General features: G+C 42.9%; 2 protein-coding genes across 2 annotated transcripts in view; one reads left to right on the top strand and one right to left on the bottom strand.

The window, feature by feature from the left end:
* The window catches only part of PSMB7 (proteasome 20S subunit beta 7), a 979,390-nt gene that overhangs the window by 75,289 nt on the left and 886,141 nt on the right, over nt 1-17,960 (bottom strand). The window lies entirely within an intron of this gene.
* LOC142101665 (kinesin-like protein KIF14) overlaps nt 11,883-17,960 on the top strand; it is a 92,805-nt gene continuing 86,727 nt past the window's right edge. The window contains exon 1 of the mRNA XM_075186058.1: nt 11,883-11,940. The gene's annotated coding sequence lies outside the window, so the exon portion shown is untranslated. The remainder of the gene's footprint in view (nt 11,941-17,960) is intronic.

Here is a 17,960-nt window from a genome sequence, read left to right as displayed (position 1 = left end):
ATTTGGCCATGACTGTACATATTTGTGTTTATTTAATAACAGGGTGCAAAGGAACTGCTAATATAGAAAAATACAGTTGGCAGAATGTCCTGCTCTCTCTTACCTGTTCTTGCTGCTTTCCCTACCTGTGGTTTCTGGTGTCTCTTGCTCAGTTTGCCGCTTGTCTGGATCCTGAAATGCTGGGTGCACTATCTGGAAAAGAAAATGGGTACATGAAATTTAGAAAACTTTAAGGAGCTCTGGTGTTAAATCAAAATAACCCACATATAATGATAAGGCCTCCATCCAACCCCAACATTAAAATACTAGCATTCACATTGAATAAATAAACCTCCCTCCAAGAGCCCCAGCAATAAATTAATAGCATTTACATTTAATAAATATAACCATTTCTCACAACTATCCTGGCATTAAATAATTCATATTCAAATTTAATAAATAGACCTCATTGTCCCCAAACTCACCCTCACATTCAATTAATAGCCCCCAAACCACCCCATCTTAAATTAATAGGCCCCACTATTAAATTACATTACCCCACCATCACCCCACAAACAAACACACACAAAACACTGATATCAGCCCCCCCTCCACACACACACACACAACACTGACATCAGCCCCCCCTTCACACACACACAACACTGACATCAGCCCCCCCTTCACACACACACACACACACACACACAAAACACTGACATCAGCCCCCCTTTACACACACACAACATTGACATCAGCCCCCCTACACACACACACACAACACTGACATCAGCCCCCCCTTTACACACACACAACACTGACATCAGCCCCCCTTCACACACACACACACACACACACACACAAAACACTGACATCAGCCCCCCTTCACACACACACAACAATGCCATCAGCCCCCCTTCACACACACACAACACTGACATCAGCCCCCTCCTTCACACACACACACACACACACACACAACACTGACATCAGCCCCCCCTTCACACACACACACACACACACACACACACACACACACACACACAAAACACTGACATCAGCCCCCCTTCACACACACACAACAATGCCATCAGCCCCCCCTTCACACACACACACACACACACACACACCATTGCCATCAGCCCCCTTCCCCCCCACCACTGTTGTCCTCACAAACTCAACTTTGCCATCAGCCCCCCCCACTCTGCTGCCCACACACACAATTTTGTCATCTTCCCCCGCCCCCCCCACACACACACAGCCAACAGGCCCCCCCCCCAGCTGCTCACCCACACTTACATAGCCAACAGCCCCCCCCAGCTGCTCACCCACACACACATAGCTAGCATCCCCCCCAGCTGCTCACCCACACACACATAGCCAACAGGGCCCCCCCAGCTGCTCACCCACACACACATTGCCAACAGGCCCCCCCCAGCTGCTCTCACACACACACACACACACAGCCAACAGGCCCCCCCCAGCTGCTCTCACACACACACACACACACACACACACACACACACACACACACACACACATAGCCAACAGGCCCCCCCAGCTGCTCACCCACACACACATAGCCAACAGGGCCCCCCCAGCTGCTCACCCACACACACATTGCCAACAGGCCCCCCCCCAGCTGCTCTCACACACACACACACAGCCAACAGGCCCCCCCAGCTGCTCTCACACACACACACACACACATAGCCAACAGGCCCCCCCAGCTGCTCACACACACACATAGCCAACAGCCCCCCCCAGCTGCTCACCCACACACACATAGCCAACAGCCCCCCCAGCTGCTCACCCACACACACATAGCCAACAGGCCCCCCCAGCTGCTCTCACACACACACATAGCCAACAGGCCCCCCAGCTGCTCACACACACACACACACACACACACACACACACAGCCAACAGGCCATCCCAGCTGCTCACACACACACACACACACACACACACACACACACACACACACACACACACACAGAGCCAACAGGCCCCCCCAGCTGCTCACACACACACACTCACACACACACACACACAGCCAACAGGCCCCCCAGCTGCTCACACACCCACACACATAGCCAACAGGCCCCCCCCAGCTGCTCACACACACACATACATAGCCAACAGACCCCCCCCAGCTGCTCACACACACACACACATAGCCAACAGCCCCCCCAGCTGCTATCGCACACACACACACACACACACACACACACACACACACACACAGACACAGCCAACAGGCCCCCCCAGCTGCGCTCTCTCTCTCACACACACAAATAGACAACAGGCCCCCACCGCTGCGCTCTCTCTCTCACACACACACATAGAAAACAGGCCCCCACCGCTGCGCTCTCTCTCTCACACACACACACACACACACATAGACAACAGGCCCCCACCGCTGCGCTCTCTCTCTCACACACACCCATAGACAACAGGCCCCCACCGCTGCGAACACGCACACAAACATACACACAAAAAAAACATAGCCTGCACATACCTTTCAGTAGCTTCCAGCGGCGCTTCTCTGCTGACATGGGACGGCACCTGTCACATGGTGCACGTCCCATGTGATATTTAATCCTCCTATGATAGGCCACACATATGGAGGAAGGACCGCAGATCCGCGGCCACTTGCAGGAAGTTGGCTGGTGAAGGGGACCAGCCACCTTCCTTGTTGCGGAAAAAAAAATTAATGCAAAAAAAAAAAAGAACGATCAGGTAGCCTCAGTAGGTCACCGGCCTACCGGTAAATTTCCCGGTAAGGCCTATGACCAATCCACCCCTGTACTCAGCCACATGGAGCAATTTGAATGTCTTCACCCAGAATGTCTTGAGTTGGGTTGCAGTTTAAGAAGAATTAGCTATGGGCATGTGACTATTGTGAATAACCAGAGCCGATCCAAGGTTTCTCGGCCCTAGGCAAAGCTTCAACCTAACGCTCCTCCTCCACCAAATACCCACTTCCCAGCCCCTCACACACTTGGCGATTGTAAAATTAGAATAATAACTCTTACCTCCTCCTATTTGGCTGGCTGGCAAGAATGCAGTCCAGATGTACTGATGCACTGATGTGTGATGCAGAACACTATCCAGGCTCCATAGCAGCCCAGAGGTAAACACAGGATTTCTAGAGCAGGGGGTTTCAAATGTTAGATTATGGAACAAAGTAAAAAATGCCCATCTGCCCACTAACATTTCCCTCACATTCCCTCTACTCACCAGCTTTTCTCTCAAAAATTCCTGCTCCCCACCATATTTTCTCACACATGCCCCCTGCCCACCACCTTTTCTCTCAAAAGCCCCCTGCTGCCCACCATCTTTTCTCACATGCCCCCATGCTGCTCACCAGCTTTTCCACATACATCCCTGCTACCAACTTTCCTTGCATACACGTCCCTTATGCCCACCAGCTTTTCTCACACATTCCCCCCTACACACCAGCTTTTCTCACATACCCCCATGCTGTCCACCAACTTTTCTCACATGCCCCCATGCTGCCCACAGCTTTTCCACCTACACCCTGCCTTCAGCTTTTCTCGCACCTCTCCTGCTGCCCACCAGCCTTTCTCACATGCCCCCTGCCCAGCAACTTCTCTTGAACATGCCTCCCCGCTCCCCACCAACTTTTCTCTCACATGCCACCCTGTCCACCAGCTTTTCTCACAAATAACACCGGTCTTCCAGCCTTTCTCTCAAATGCCCCCAGCAAACCAGATTTTCTCTCACATACCCCCTTGCCCTCCTTGTATTTCTTCACACTCAACAAGTAAAGTCACTATCTTACCTTTAACTATACAGTATTTTGTGCACAGATCTGCTGCTGCTATTAATATCAATATCCAGTGGCTGTGCTCAGCTGAACTGCTGCTATCCTGGGCTATTGCTCCATCCTTAGCTCCTCTGGTGGCGGAGATTTTCTGGGCAGGACTAATGAAGGGGGTGTGCTTCGCCACTTCTCTGCCATCTTCTGCTGAGTCAATGAGTGATATGTGTGTGACATTATCAATGGCCGCCCTATTCCTGGTAATATCCAAGCAGCAACATATACACTAACAATGTCTCATTCAGAAACATTATAAATGTTTATATACGGTCTCACTGCCACCCCGAGAACCTGGCACCGTAGGCAGCTGCCTAAAACTGCCTAATGGTGGCGCCAGCCCTGTGAATACCTTCTGTTGTAAAAAAAAAAAGGCAATTACCTCATGTAACATAGATCGCTAGTAAAATTTAAAAAGTACGTTTGATTCAAACTGTTGCCAAGGGGACCATAGACAATAGTAAACTCATCTAATTCTTGAAAAATTGTCCAGGATATTTTTTCTTTGTTATTTGTTAATAAATTTATCTATATACCTTTTTTAATGAAAATAATTAATACGATAAATCCATGTATTTAAAGATATTGGTATACCAATGCTGCCTTATTCAAGTATTGAGACTGCACAAAAAATGCTTTGTTATGAAATAATATATGGATTTTTATGTTCATGTCCAAGTGTTTGCGTTGCTATTGCTGTCTGTTGAATATATAAAAATTTGCATTGGTGAGGTAATGGCCCTAATGAAGATCTATAGAACAGATGTTAATGTCTATGCTATGCTCATATGCTTTAATGTTCCTTTTAGGGGAGAGAACAGAATATTCAGTAATTTTCTTGTATTTTTTTTTATTTAGAGCTATTCCAAAATATACTTGCAGAAGGAGTTTTCACTCCCTATTAACCACTATACAAAAAGGGATTGCAATTCTCCTATTCAGAAATCAAGTCATTAACACATCACATTTCCCTCTAATAATTTCAGCTATTCTATAGCACTCCTTCTGTCTGTAACAAGTTATCCACATTGCATTATCACCTTTGCATTACACATAACCTAGGCATATGAATAACGATCCTAAATGTATCTTGTCTTTTTTTTTAATGACATATCACTGAAACCTCACATTGATCAATCTGTAGAGACTGCAAATTGCATTTCAAGAATCTCGCTATTGTTAAGCCACTTTTGTGTACGGCTTGTCATGGCTCTTATATCACTGAATAAAGGATGGGACACACATTCAATGACACATGGTCTACTTGGCAGCTGGTAAATAGGTATCCGTGTTTTGTACAGGGTATGTGGCCTACTTTTTTGCACTTCTATAGATATCAATGAAACTTTTTTGTAGCTAGCTAAAAAGTAGTTACTACAAAGTAGCAACTAAAGAGGTTAGACCACCTCCCAGTATTAAATCCAATCACAGTATTTAATAGTACCTAGCCTGGGAAACTCCTAAAAGTAGTTAGGAAATTTGCATTGAAGAGAGTTGTGTCAGATTGGAAGTGTTTCCAATAAAATGCCCCTAAATGGAGAAAGCTTCTCACTGAAAGTAGTTGTGTAAAAATATGGCTATTTTGTGTGTCTAATTAGTTCTCCACTAAACCATGAACATGTGTGTCTAATTAGTTCTCCACTGAACAGTTTAAAATGTATTTGTGACTGGATCACTTATAAATAACTTATGGTATACATTTATTTAAAGGAAATAGTGCAGGGCGCTTATTTATATAACGGCAAATGTACTTATTTTGATATTGTGTGAATGTTCATAAAGGAGATATCTTTATTTCTGAGACCAGGGGAAGAAATTTGTTTGTTTTAACTTTGCTACAGGAAATGCATTATATATCTGATACAATAAGCCTTTGTTAAGGAAATCTTTTGTGTATCTTGGAGTAGGGAAATAACTTGCTTGGGGTTTTGTGACTTTCTTTGGGAATGTGTATACTGCAGCTGTCTTAAGAAAGGACCCATGTTAATCTCATGTTAATTAGACCTTTTGATGTTTGAGGGTCCAGCACCTGAAGGCACAGGAAGATTTAATAAAGAGTTGCTTCTAGATTTCCTGCGTCTAAAAACAAGATGCAGGAAATCAAAGCAAGTTTTAGGATATCACAGATAAGTGTAAATATTGTTAGCTTTGCATTGCATGTAAATCCGTGTTTGGGTAAACCAACTGCATCCTGATTCTAAAAATAACTCAGACCTCAGGGGGCTGGCTTACCCTTTGAGGCTGTGTTCAAAGCTGTATAAAAAACACTCTCTTGTATTGAAAATTGTTCTTCTTGTTCCATCTGACCTGCTCCCTGGTACCTTCAACCAGGGTGAGAAAATAAACATCACTTGCTTCAAAGACCTGCTTGGAAACTTCTCTATCCCTGTGACCTACAGATTAGACCCAAAATGTAATCCGTTCCCGGCTGTTTCTGAGGTTTGGACCCAGCATCCAGTGCCACCACTCTGCCCGCTACCCAGCAGCTCTGGCCAGTGTGATAGGCCAGGGGGGATCCATCCACAGCAACCCTGATCCATAGGAAGAGGTCAGGAGTACCAGCCCAGGTATACCAGCAATGGGGTACACTCGCAGCGTCAGTTACCCAGAAGAAACCCGGTTCTGGATGCCGGTAAGGAGTCCAGTGGTGGCAGCATTTGTAATCCCCTCTTACTGCGGTTGGAGGGCGCATCTGGGAGAATGAAAGGGAACGGTGACAAAGTAAGCCCAGCCGGTTCCCAGTAATAACAGACTGGGTAGCATAGACGGTCCATCCTGTCACAGTATTTAGCCTCAACCTTTTGCAGCTTTATTGAAAATACCCTATAGCACAAAATATATTTGCATATGTGAGTATAACCAAGGTATATTGTTGTGTACATACTTCAATATGTATGTAACAGATGCTCCAGTCAGCCCATGTCCAACCAGAAGGATCCATAAAATTTGTTTATCCTATTATATCCCTTTCTCACCAAAATCCCAGGTCAGACACTGGATAAAGAACACGGCTTCAACCCGTGTTACAACCCTTCACACCGCACTTTGGTCCCGATTATAACCCAGGTCGCCGCTGCCTTTCACACTGGACCCATGTCTGCTCTGCATTATCAAGTTGAGTCCTTAAAAGGGGACAGCAATGGCGCTCTCACTTTCAGCTGTGTTGGCACAGTTGCGGGGCAGTCGGAGATATCCTCCATGTGTTCTGGTCCTGTCTGGTAATCCAGCCGATTTGGGTAGAGGATTTATACCTCCCAACTGTTCAGATTTAAGGGCTCTGTCCTGCCATCCTGATTGGAACAGTTTTTTCCCGATCGGTGGGAAAATAGGGAGATATTGTCTGTTCACTCTGCATGACAAAGCAGCAGTGGACGGGTGCAGTGAGCTTTGGTGCACACGGCAGTGAAGGTGTTTGAAGAGGAAGGAAGGACAGTAAGGGGGTGTGTCCCCATCCCCATCAAGAAGTGGCCATGCCCCCATTATGACACAGCCACGCCCCCTATCCCAGGGCCGCCTACCCAAATGTTGTGAGGTATGCAGTCTGTTATGTGTGTCTACGTATGGAAAATACTGTTTAGGCACAGCGGACTTCCACCAAGATTCAAATTGAAACGTATCTTGCGAAAGGACATAATGCTGACTTTGAGCTAAAATGTTTCTTATAAATGCCACCTTTCAAAATATTTTATTCACATCATGTTTAAATTCATGAATATTTGGGAACATGTATAGGAATATGTGAATATGGTGTTTGCATAATGACTATACGCATCTTTTTTTATCATTTATTCTTTTCTGAGGGCGACAATAAATCTCTCAGGATCACCACGTCACATGGGGGATGACTTTTTAGGATGTATAGAACAGCATGCATATTGTATTAGTTAGTAAAGCGGCTGTATGATTACTCTGATGCTGTTCACGCCTCGTTGTGGCAAGGAGGCGTGACCGGAAGTGAGAGGAACAGGAAGTATTCAAGCCTCTCTTTGGTATCCACATTACATCGGACATGGATATAAAAGGAGCATCAGACTGGTTTTATTTATACCTTGAGAAAGACTTTATCTACAAGTCGAAACGCGTTGGTTTTAACTGGAGGACAGAGAGACCCGACAGAGTGGAGGATATCGGTGGAGTTGGCGGTGGTGAGAGGACCTTGATGCCAAACAGTTATATTGTTACATGCAATTTTATCTCCTTCCCCTGGTACGGGTCCATCTGTAGATATTTTTACCCATATTGTTTTAATTAAAGGGTACTACGTTAGATTTGTTTTCTTCATTTTTTCTGGGTGAGAAACTCCATTGGTGAGAGTCGTGAAGACGAGGGAGAATTCACTCAATACTTGAGGGCGCGATCACAGCTGTGTTTGAGTAAGCATATACCCGAAGGGGAGGCGTCAGGAATCAGGGTGCCGTTTAACATACCCACACACGGGATTTCATCGGGTCATAGCTACATGGTGTTGGATGACTAATGTTAAACAGTCTGCACTATCATTGCTGTTTTGTCTGGGTATGAAAATACTGTGTGTTTCAGATAATCGTTAAGGAATGTACTGTGGTTGCCCATTTGCAATTATCCAACAGTGTGGGTGAAGGGCACCCCGCAGATATTGTCTGGAAGATCTCACCAGACACGTCTACCATCTTCTATATCTATTGTGCGTAAAGGCAGCGCCACATGTATGTATACACTTGTGTGATTTAAATGTGAATGTTTTGAAGTACTAGTGGATCTTCAGGTATACATATTTGGCTGCTAACCGAGTGAAGCGCCACATTGATAGTTACCATAAATTGCGATACACTTACATTTGAATATGGGTGTATAAGTACCATGCTCTTTGTGAACATGCAACTTACGTGCAAGTTTCATTTGGACATGAATCAGGCTAAATGGGAGTTATTTACTAACAAACTGCATATTTTCTCTAAACCATATACACTGATAAATTAGACAATGGTGGGCCCAATTCATCAAGGAATGCAAAACAAGCGTAAATTGTATTTGTTTTTAAACACATGTAATTCAGGCACAGCCCAGGGGAGGGCTGGCAAACTTTAGCCCGAGAGCAAGTCTCGATTTAGCAGCCTATTAGGAACATTTTAAAGGAAAGAAAATGCAGGTGGCCCAGTGCCACGTAAGGTAGCCCACTATGGGACCGCCCCGGGGGGCAGCCTGCCCCTGACGCACGTCCGTATTCAAGATGGAGCAGATCTGAAGAACGTCTCTTGTTGAGAGACTAGGTATGTTCTGCTCTAACAGACAACACACTGCAAGATACATACAATACATATGTGGATTATAAAGATTATAAATAATTCAATTAATGTCACCTGTTAATAATATAATCATTAGTGACAAAACATTAATGTTTTGGCATTTATATGTGGCCATCCTCACTATCTCTTGGCAATTACACCTGCCCTGTAGCTGGTGCAAGTAAAAAGACAGAAAAACATGTACCTTTGAGCAGGGCCACCAAGAGGAATTTGAGGCTCCGGTACAGCAACTTCCTGGGCCCCCCTCCACACATAGCAGAAGAAGGGAGGTGCCACATGGTGATGTGGGTGTGGCCAGGCCCGGCGCTCCCATTAGGCAAGGTTAGGCAGTTGCCTAGGGCGCCGGGCTCTGGAGGGCGCCACAGAATTAAAATTACTTTAAAACTTGGTGGCAACCGCTGACCATACCTTCCACGGCCGCCGCACAGCTTCAGATAAATCCACGCGGAGGGGGGAAGGGGCTATGGATCACCACCACTGCCTCTCTGCTCCGTCTCCTCCCCTCCACTCACTGACTGTCGGGCGGGACATCATCATCACGGCCCGACAGTGTCAGTAAGTGGAGGGGAGGAGACGGAGCAGAGAGCAGCAGCTTTATGGAGGCGAGTTAAGGTAAGGAAAGACATGTGCAGGGGGGGGGCGCGGATTTTGAAAGTGTGCCGGGGGGGGGGGGGCTCAGATTTTGAAAGTGTGCCTGGGGGAGGGGGCGGAGGGCAGGTTGTGAAAGTGTGCCTGGGGCGCCAAGCACCCATGGCATTATGGGGGGAATTAAATTAGAAACAAAGTATCTCCAGAACATCTGTGAGACACTTTGCGGCAGAGATTTTGTCAGAAATTTCTACTGTAATTGCCGGAAATGTGTGCGGCGTGATGCCCGAGCACCACATCACTGGCAATTGAATTTCCCCCATTATGTATTATAATGGTGTTACTCTCGCCTACCTGTTATTGCAGCTTTCACAACCCGGTACTGGATTCTTGTATGGATCCTGGAATGTTGGGACCTGTTTGGAAAATGTATAGGTACATGAAATATGGAAAATAATTAGTGAACACAGTAAACAACACATATCGTGCAGTACATAATTATATAACAAGCAAAATATGTAAAATAACCTCAGATATCTATATGTTTGGAAATGGCTGGCAGATAATGAAACACAATTGTAAGTGTATACGAAAAATGTCTGCCTCTAGAGGCTCTGCAACCCCATACAAAGATAAACACAATTAAAAGTAAGAGGCGCTCAAAAACCCTTAAACATAAATTCAATAACCATGAGAGAAAATTACATAACTCCAAGCTAATTTATTCATCAAGTATCAATATGGGGGTGATTCAATTTCTGACGATGTGCCACACGGAATATTGCGCTGCACACATTGGACATTCCTGAGACACCTCACATCTAATTGAAACATTATGTATTATATAAAATTTATATATATATATATATATATATATATATATATATATACATAAGGGTTTTTGGGGACCTCTTAATTTTTAGCATGCAAAATATAAGACACACATTATAATAAAACATAACATTTCCCATACCACCCACACAGAAACAAAACGCCACCTCCCAGACACATCATAACCCCCCCAGACACATCCTAACCACATAGAGACAAATCATAACCCCATACAGACACATCATAACCCCCCCTGGCGGACACATCTAAACCCCTCAGACGCATCACAACCCCACCAGACACATAATAAGCCCGCTTCATAACTCCTGACTCATCATAAGCCCCCCCAGCAGACACATTATAAGCACCCCCAAAACAAATCAGAGTCCCCTAGAAACATCATAAGCCCCCCCAGACATATCACAACCCCCCAAGAAACATCATAACCCCCCCAATCCCAGCCCACTTACCTAAGCTGAGCTGAAGCTCCTCCTCCTTGCTCTCCAAGCGGCTGGGACAGTGTGTGATGTCACACACTGTCCAGGGACGGAGAGCTGCTGAAAGCTGTCAGCTTGCTCTCTCCCCCTTAACACCCCCAATTTGCGGGTGCGCGCGTGTCACATGCAGATAGAAAGATAATAAATAAATATAAATGAATTACCAGACTGTAGGGCATGGGCCCCCAGGCAGGCTGTGCCCCAGGAATTTGTACCCGCCCCCTCTCAGCGCCCCTGCCTTTGAGATGCCCAAAACTTGAATTGGACAATGCTGTGTGCGTTCGTCTTGGCACGCCCTTACTGTACATTGACTACGTGCATACACCCAGTCCACTCCCCATTTCTGCCTCTAAAATAGTAGGCTGTAATAAAGGACCTTTGCGCTCGAAGATGAATTGGATGTGGCTGTATTCACTTGCATGTAGTCCGTTTCTAGGCATGAGCAGAGCGATTTACACAAAATGTGTCATGTATCGGCATTTACATTCCTTAATGAATCAGGCCCTGGATGTGTGGTTGCTGTGAGTTACAAACACATTTGAGTTTTATTAGTTAATAACTTTGGATTTCACCTGTGCAGTGAGTGAAAGGAGAACCCCCAATATTTGTGTTATTGATCATACAAGTAATTTGAATTTTAACTCATAATGACCAGAATTATTATGCTGCAATTTATTTAATACCAACATAAGATAGCATACTTGTTTTGATTTTCAGTGTTGGGGGTTAATTTCAACCCTAAATTGACATTAATTAAGACACTAATTAGAGGCACACTGTCTCACATGGGAGCATATATATGTATATGGTGGATGTGCAGGGCCATGCCCATACTTTATAAGTAAATGTATGTAGTTGGGGGTTGCCCTTATGCTAAGTTTTTTTTTTATGATTCAAAATATCTTGGTCATTCAAGGTAAGTTCACAAAAAAAATGGTTTATTACCTGCTCACATATTAAATTACTCCTAAACATCTCCCTGCATACCACAATTAGTCTAATGTAGTATCCGATAGCAATGTATGAAATGAACAGATCTCCATCTTAATACTGTAGAACAATTATTTCAATTTTTTTCTATAAACACAATGATTTTAGAGGAAAAAACACTTTTGGAATAACTATGACAAAAGTAACTATGTATGACTGTTTCTAAGATGCAAACTGCTCCTTTATTTGGAATTGCTCCTTTAAAAGTGCTTAACACTTAAATTACTGTTAAATGTGTAGGACTGGGTTGTGCAGGGCACACCTGTATGTCATGTTCTTTAATGTACTGTGCATTTCATACTCTGTATGAACAGTCACCTATAGACAGACATGTGGCTTATAGATTTGGTGGAGATCCTGATGTTTTAGAGTCCTAAATTATGCCAGTACAGTTTTCCAAAACTGGCAGTCCCAAAGGGTTGAAATATTTTGAAATTGTCCCTTTTGAGGGCTATTCTTCAAATGGGGCAAAGGCGAGAACCTCTTCTTGGGTGGAACCAACCTTTCTGTTAACGCCGTTTCAAAATGTCAATAATGGTTATAAAAATTGATAAAAAATAAATAAATATATAGGATTTTAAAATAAAGGGGATGTAAATATTTCTGGGAAATTGCATGCTCAGGTGAGCAGAGGAGGCCTCCAGATGGATAAGTAGCTCTTACTGCTGTGGATTATTTTATCCCAGGTAGCAGAATATTGCTCAATTGTCAGTGCTAAAATAAAGGCAAATTGTTATATATGGTATTTTTTTTTTATTGCTACAATAAGTGGTGATAGACACTTTGCTGTTATAAGAGGCTTTACTTTGTTATCAACTAATAATTTTGATGCATAGATTGCATCATTGTTTTACTTGATGGTGAAAATCTGGTAGTTGGGCACTTGCATGTAAACGGACAATTTTGTATTCTATGTTGACTATTGTGGAGTTTCCTTGTTTGCAGGATTAATTACCAGTGTGAATTTATGTCAGAAGGAGTAATCTCGGCAGTAATTAAGTTGTGGTTCAACTAAACTTATTTTAAATATAATGCATGGAAAGAACACCCACTGTTTATCTATGATTCTGATGTGAGTTATGGGGAATAAATAGAATAAGTTATTACGATGGGTGGTAATCTTCCAATAATATGATTATATAGTAGCTGTATAACCATCTCTGACAATATTTATTAAGAATAATAGGATTACAAAGACATGTTTGCTATATTTTTTTAGAAGGTACAATGGGGAACATGTATACACTTTCACTGTCTGTGTAATCTTTTGTCTGGGGGAACGATCTCTACATTTTATGTTTGAATTCCTGAGTTGTCTGACTATATCCATTTGCACTCTAGTTTTGGCCATCAAGCTCCTCTCAAAGGTCTGCTCCACCCGCTGTGGCTTGTCTATAGATTCCACCATAGCTTGTAGGAATGGCTGCTGGTTTTACTTCAGAAATAATTCCCTGATCTTAAATAAGATTTTAATTACTTGAATTTCTGAGAGCAGGAGAAATTGCTACTCAGAAAATGTTTTTAACTGTATTTAAGAAATTTTCTATACTCCTTTCCTTCCCATTAACAATGAGACCTCACTGTATTACTATTTGGAAGGGAGGGGGTTTATTACAGTTTTAAAAGGTACAATCACATATACAATGGTGTTTCCTTAAATGAATCATTCTGGTTGCCTGTAAAGACACTTTGTTAAATTGTGTGTTTCAAGCTTTTTAGTTCGCTCACTCATTTGGTTACCATGGAAACCAGTCATAGTATGATGTAGTGGGCAGAAAGTCTTTGGAACCCCCCTCTTCTCAGCAGGCATGCCTCCTGCCATACTTTAACACTGAAAAAGATCAGGGGGTATATTTACTTAACTGCTGGCTTGAAAAAGCAGAGATGTTGCCTATAGCAACCAATCAGATTCTAGCTGTCATTTATTTAGTAGATTCCACAAAATGACAGCTAGAATCTGATTGGTTGCTATAGGCAACATCTCCACTTTTTCAAACCCACAGTTTAGTAAATATACCCCCGTGACTGACTGACTGACTGCTAATGCAGAGTTCATGTTAAACTTGCACAGAAGCAAAAAAATGTCTTTCCATGTGTGACAGATTTGTTTTTATTTTTATTTTTTGCAGTGGCAGCCTTCTACATCTGCACACAGAACAATTTTGTAAATTGAGACATGACTTATAAGCCATCATCTCTTCCGTCCTGCTATTTAGGCATGTACTCTATAGGTGACCTTCAGAGGCAAAATTAGTGAGCTGTGGGCTCTGGTGCAGGCAAGTGTGGAGGAGGGAACCGGGGCACAGCTTGCTAGTTCTCAGTGCAGCGGGCCCCATTATCTCCATGGGCCCTGGTGCATCGCACCTGTTGCACCAATGGTAGTTCTGCCACTGGTGACCATAAAGATCTCCTAATTTCACATTCAAGGCCTTAGATGTCAATAGGCATTAAAATAACCCCATCTGTACTTGCTCACAGTGAGTTAAAGCAATCCATATTTATATATTTTTTAAATTTAATTCATTGCAGCAACCATGCATAAAAAAAAGACAGAAGAAAACTTGAACTGTATCTTTATATTTTAACCTGATTGCATCAAAGCGGCTAGAGATGTATTCTAAGCATAGCTACCAAGTCTCCTAGTTTAAGCGGTACAGTCATGATTTAAGGGCTCTGTCTGCTATCCCAATTGGGACAGCTTTATCCCATGGGTGGAAAATTTGTGAGGTATGTCTCATTCACTGCTGCTCTGCATGCCATCTGTTCCAATCACCGATACCCCACAATATTTGGGTATGTTCTAAAGGCTTGTTCAGGCAAACATTAAGTGCAATTTTTTTTATACAATTCTTGTATGCATGTGTTTCTGGATAGAAGGCAGCTATACTGAAAGTGCTAGTGAAAACCTGTAGTCTTAGGATTATAGGTTCACAGGGGAGCAATACAAAATAAAGCTCTGAGTAAATGCGAAATTACTTCATATTAATCTTTAAAATTCTGGTATGATATTCTAATTACCAGCGATACTATTAGGGTGGGTCTTAAGCATGTTAAATGTGTAAACACCACTAAAGGAGTTGTTCAATAAAAAAATGTTACCTATTGAAAAAGGAAAAACTATTTTTGCATCTGCTGTTGAGAACTGTTTGATAAACGGATTGGCAGCTTTTTTTCCCCTCTGTAATAAAATGGGTGTTATACTGTACATGTAAATGTTTCTTTCAGGGAATGAAAACCTATGTAAAGCCAGCTAGGAAGTTTGTCTTGTAATTACATTTTGTTTTTAAGGAGTGATATGGTGTTTGTTGTGTTAACACATTCTCTGCCCGGGGGCAGATGTTAAGTAGTATTCTGCAATACATTACTGCTGGACCTGCGGGAATAGAATAAGGTTAAAGGGATGGTGTATTTCTAACTCTGTATCCCAGTGAGGGCTCTGGTGCAATACTAATTTCCCAGGCTTCTTGCCATCACAGGGACTGTGGGAGTGTAAAGCCAGCATGTAGCAGTCATTTCTACAGCAAGATAGACATGTCTGGTGTGTCGTCACAGAGAGGCTTGCAAAGGAATTGCCCTGAGCTGGGATGTGGCAAGGAGCTTACTGGACTATAATTAGAGGTGAGATGCTTTCTTCATTGGACCTGAACTGAGGTTCCTCCCTAGGTGATAACCCTCACAGCACCTTGAACACTGCCTTCAGCGTAAGAGATTCATCCCACATGTTGTCTGCCAACACAATCAATCCTCTCCCCAAGAAATCTATTAAAAGTGACAAACGGACAGCAGCAAAGAGGGTAGAAGTCAGAGGAAGCACAGCTGCTCCTATGATGTATTTTGTATAAGGATCTGCTATCTATTTGACTGTACATTGCTTTTACTTGTCATATGCATTGGCTTGTTGTGCCTGAAATGCATGACAATTTATTTATGATAAAGACAAATGCTACAATCGCTGACATTCTAGGGAAGAAGCCACAAATAGTGGCACCCATCAACATAGGGTGCAAACTGTTAGACTTCTGTGATGGAGCCTGGATCTTGATAAATATGTGGGGTGAATGCAAAAAAACATTAATCTCTTCTGAATTAATAAACTTAACATTAACTCATAATTCTGTTGTTTTGTATTGTTAAATTGATCCGGCCTCTGGTGGAGAAGTTTTAAACAAGGTCTGGAAATGGAAGTTTTATATTTCTAAGGACTAGAAATATTGGTTTAAAACTATCTGGATAGTAAAGTAATATATTGCCATAAAGGACACAATAAATGTGTACTTGTACTTGAGCAAACATATCAATTTATACACAGCATCTTGTATTTTTGCATCACACAATCTGGAATTACTGAAAAGCTACAGAGCTTTTTACTAATACATGTATTTATTCTCGTACATACACGTCTGGTTTGTTTTTCTTGAAGTCTTAATAGCCATAGGGTTTTCCCATGCATTTTTTATTTTACTTGTTATGCAGCTCTGGCACTATTATATTAGCCCTTCTCTGAATCTTTTTTTTTTTTTTATTAATGTCTTTTTGGAGATGGGCCGTCCAGAAGTGTACAGTACTTGAGCTGAGGTCTTACCAGTAGCAATATAACATCCCACTTCCTGCTATTGATACCTTTTCCTATACGGTGCTTGGCTACACTGTTTGCATTTTTGCCTTCATATCACCTGGACCTATAACTCCAAGGCGCTTTTCTTTTGAATTACATCATCATTCATTCTGTATTCTGCTTTCAGATTTTTGTTTTATCCCAAATGCATGATTTAACACTCTAATTTAATATTGCACACTTGAGTCCATTTTTTTTTCACTGTACATCTGCAAAAGGGTACACAGTTAGCTCAAAGGTACTTTGCGGGAGCTAATCGATAACTCTTGCAATTGTTTGACACCTTGCGTTACTTGACCCATCTCAGTCTTACTTCTAGTACTCATGCTGTGGGTATATATTACCACATGGGCAAGTATCTTTAAATATAACAAGTTAATGTTAATAAGTGTCTCTAACACATTAACCAATTTACAACAGAACAATGCACAAATACAATCACTTAACCCCCATAGAGAATGTGCTACAATCAGGGGAGGACTGGCAATCTTTAGCCCAGGGGGGGCAAGACTCGACTCGGCAGCCTATTAGATGCAGGTTACCCAGCCCAAGATAGTCCACTATGGGACTGTCCAGGGGGCAGATGCTGCCCAGCCTGCCGCTGGCTACCATCCTGGGTACTTTTTGGCACCTTCCTCCTGGTGATGAACCCAACAATGCAATCCCTTTTTGCTTCTGCCAGAAAGTCAGTGGCCAATCCTGATGTCATCCTGCTTTTGGCAGGCACACACCAAGTCCAATAAAATTTTCCAATAGCAGCCACTCGGGAGGTAATATTAGGCCATACTCCCGGTCAGAAATGTATTTTAACGCTCTTCTTTTATGCTTGGCTTGGTTCTCAGTGTGTTTGGACCTTGGTACAGTGAGAGGATGAGTACAATGGGTACAAAAATCACAATCACCTGAATAAAGGTTTAACTGTTGATGGTGTTTATGGACAAAATCGAATGACTGGCATCTTGGGTGGGCATTAGCTAGCCACTAAAGCATAATCCTACTGTATGGAGTGGTAGCAGTCAACGCAAATAATTTGTGTTTTTTGGGGATTGAAGGCTTTATACTGGTATAGGGGTGGTGGTGTGCTGGAGCGATACGAATTCCCTTAGGGTACAGGTACATTGTGGAACGTTTACTGCATAAGCCCCACATGGCAAGATTTAAAAGTAATTAGTGATAACCTAATACTGACAAGGGGATACTAGATGGAATTAACTTTTATTGAAATAGCCCAGCACCCTACTCTTGTCCCATTCCCCAACTCCTTCTTCTCAAATTCACTTCTAGTCTGAGGATTGCAATGCTAAACTCCGTCTAAGAAATTGCCCATTGTA

Source organism: Mixophyes fleayi, chromosome 9, assembly GCF_038048845.1.
Source record: "Mixophyes fleayi isolate aMixFle1 chromosome 9, aMixFle1.hap1, whole genome shotgun sequence".
Classification (NCBI taxonomy): domain Eukaryota; kingdom Metazoa; phylum Chordata; class Amphibia; order Anura; family Limnodynastidae; genus Mixophyes; species Mixophyes fleayi.
The sequence above is the reverse complement of the archived record's forward strand: the minus strand, read 5'-3'. Positions and strand labels throughout refer to the sequence as shown.